The sequence below is a fragment of the Palaemon carinicauda genome, chromosome 43 (genome assembly GCF_036898095.1).
Source record: "Palaemon carinicauda isolate YSFRI2023 chromosome 43, ASM3689809v2, whole genome shotgun sequence".
NCBI classification, from domain to species: domain Eukaryota; kingdom Metazoa; phylum Arthropoda; class Malacostraca; order Decapoda; family Palaemonidae; genus Palaemon; species Palaemon carinicauda.
In genome coordinates, this window is record NC_090767.1 from 16,742,500 (window position 1) to 16,745,673 (window position 3,174).

Consider the following 3,174-nt stretch of genomic DNA (forward strand, 5'->3'; position numbering starts at 1 on the left):
AGGTTTTTATTTTGGAGGTTGGGCACACCGAGTCCAGTCAACACCTGAGCGAAAGTAAAGAGTCTCCCATAAGGAATTGTAGCCAATTTCTGAATTGAGGAATCAGAATCTGACCTCAGGGAGCAGCCCCAAGACAGGTCTTCAAAGCTTATCTTGGATTAATGGTGATAATTACCAGACTCAGTCATTCCTTATCTGTGACCTTCTCTAAAGTAGTCTTCTTCCTCTTCTTTGTATAGACACTCTTTTCTACAACTCCTTTATTTGACTCATTATTTTTATCAGACAATTTGGTCAAAACTGAATTATATATATCAGAAGTATATAATTTTCCGTGAATTTATATCATCCATTTTATAATATATAATACTGAATAGATCTGAGCTGCTACTACACATTCTTATTAATTCAGTTGATCCATTTTGTGAAGATATATCACATGATTTTTATTGCAGACATTCTATCTATTGTATAGCACTAAAACGTTGTAATGCACTCTTATGTTGATGCTATTTCCATTTTACAGATTAGATGAACTGGTAGAACTGAACATTGATTGACTGACTGACTGACTGACTGACTGGTGCACAGGGATATTGACCACTGTCATCTATTAGACACAAGAAAAACTGATATGTTAGACCAACGTCAGTCAGACCCCCTGAGTCAACTTCTGATGAGAGAAGGAACACAGACCTGAAGCGGACAAAAAGATGAGGTAAGATTTTAAGGAAAAAAAACTACTCAAAATGAATTGAAGGAAAAAAAAAATAAAACCTGAATTTATTGTTCCTAATTAAATATATGGAAAGAGTAAAATTACCTTCCTTTCGGTAACTCTTGCACAAGTTGTTTATATTGCCATTTTTATTGATACAATCATTGTTAAGATTACTATTTTTTATGATAAATAAATATTTCTTTGATAATTTACTACAGTAGACCTATATCACAACCTTTTTATATTACAGTACTTTCTTATATTTAGCTTAGGGATTTCAAATATTCAACTCCTGTAAAATACTTCTTTTAAGTAATTTCATCATATGGATATCACTTAGTTAATTTGTCTTCAGGCATTAAGCAAGATGCATTAAAGATATTTTTTTTTTTCACAAAGATTAATTCTATGTTTATTGCATGTTTTCAGGAGAATTTTTTTGTTGATCTTCCAATGACACTTACATCAGCCCTTTGGTGAGAGGTCATTCTTATATGACTTCTTTTCTCGTTTTCTATTTAGGAGTCTGAGCAGTCCGCATCCAGACAGTACTTACGCCAGAGTAGAGAATTTTTAAGGCATTTTTGACCCATTGTTCCTATGGTCTGCAAAACTGTGTATGGCTGGATGGGCCAGGCAATGTACCTAAACAACAGACATTGTCTGCATTCTGGAAATAGAGTCTGACCTCAGGGAAAAGCAGGTCATCTCTCAAAGTGTTAATTCCTTCACTTCTCGTCTCGGATCGATGTCGGTGAGTACCAGAAACAGCCACGAATTATAAAACTTGGAATGAAGGAGCCATTTGATTCCAGATTGTCCTTTTAAATATAAATTTGTTAATATTATTGAAATAAATATGAAATAATTCCTTTTGAACATTGTTTTATCATAAATGTAATGTGAAAACTGAAAAATATGATCCGCTTTGATGATCCGTTGTTTCAATTGCTATTTTATATACTTCATGAAAAGTTTTTAATATCAGCTTCATTTGATTGCAGATTCACATAATCAAAGAAGAGTAGTCTAGTCTCCTTGAGAAGCAAGACATGGACATCTTCTTCCCATCATATCATCTGGAATCCGGTTGGTTGATTATATCGTCTTGACTCATCAAAACTCAAGAGAACTTGCCCGATCTCCTGTTTGATCACAGTCGTAAGGTAAGTACAATTGGAGCTTAGCATTTGATCAACAGACAAGTGAAGCAATCCAACTAATTCAAATATTAACAATGAATTATACTGAATATAAAATACTCCTTATTTCATTCATAACACATACACACTCTCCATAATAAAATGAGTTAATTTGTGAAGATATAAAGCTGATTTTTCGAACTGTAAATTTTCATGTATACGGAATTTATTATTTTCAACATTAACTTAAAGCAATATCTATAGTAAGAAACTATTTTGCTGTGGCTGACACTAAAATTGTGAATTAATCTTTTATGTTTATCTAACATGAATATATCATAGTTTCTCTTCCCAAAGTGGAAGATGAAATTAATGAAGCCCTAAAGCATATCTCTCATGATGATGATGGCCCAAAGTACATGGTGGGCTGTGTACTTGAATACTTGACTATTCATAATTTTATCACTTATTTCCCGGAATAAAGAACATGCCATTTGGTACAGAACAAGCACTTCAGTGTATATTTCACCCCCTTCTCCAGTCTGCTTTTCTTTCCACCTGTACGTGCACAATCTCAAAAACAGGTCTATGATGTATCATTCCACTTTCTCTTCTCAGGAATTTCATTTCCACGGCGCATATTATTTACTGCTCGTCCCTATATCTAGTCCATTCTGTAGAGCTGTGCACTCCTATTGTCATGGTCAACCTATTTCCCAAACATTTCTTAGAACCCCTATAAATACATTCCTAAATTGCATAAACTTTGTATTAAATTTGATTCCTTCTCAAAGAAAAAATTAACCTAACATCCTATGTTTCTTTCCACAGGAATCTGATCCTAAGTGAGAGAAGTCCACAATAGTCCAATGCCAGATTCTGATAACAAGCAGCAGCTGAGATAAGGTTTACAGTGCCCCAGGAAGGTCCTGTAGTATGAGGCTCTCCACCTGCTGACCCCTGTCCTCAGACTTCCAACTCTGTCTATGCCCCATGACCCTTATTTCTCACCTGCTCAATGGGGTATTTGGGTGAGCAAGGAAGCTAGTGCCAATTTTACCTTAAAAATCTAAAAATTCGTTAGAGAATTAAAAATATACTTTATATCTTCACTGTAACCAGAAAACAAGAAATTTTGTATCCATAATTTATCTTTTTTTTTCAGAATATCTTGGTGCTGTATAATCTTTTTGTTATAATATTTTATCAATGGCTTACTAAGAATGATTTTTGTTGTTGATACATACAGTATTCATAGTCCTTATAGAATGTATTTTTTCATCACATGGTATAGTTATTCCCTTCCACAAA

At 33.9% G+C, this 3,174-nt stretch overlaps 1 long non-coding RNA gene across 1 annotated transcript; it reads left to right on the forward strand.

Moving 5' to 3' along the window:
* The first annotated feature begins 545 nt into the window (after nucleotides 1-545).
* LOC137633432 (uncharacterized) lies at nucleotides 546-2,922 on the forward strand. The gene is made up of 4 exons (XR_011042212.1): nucleotides 546-718; nucleotides 1,244-1,475; nucleotides 1,726-1,887; nucleotides 2,695-2,922. It is a non-coding gene; the product is annotated as an uncharacterized lncRNA (long non-coding RNA).
* Nucleotides 2,923-3,174: the final 252 nt, after the last annotated feature.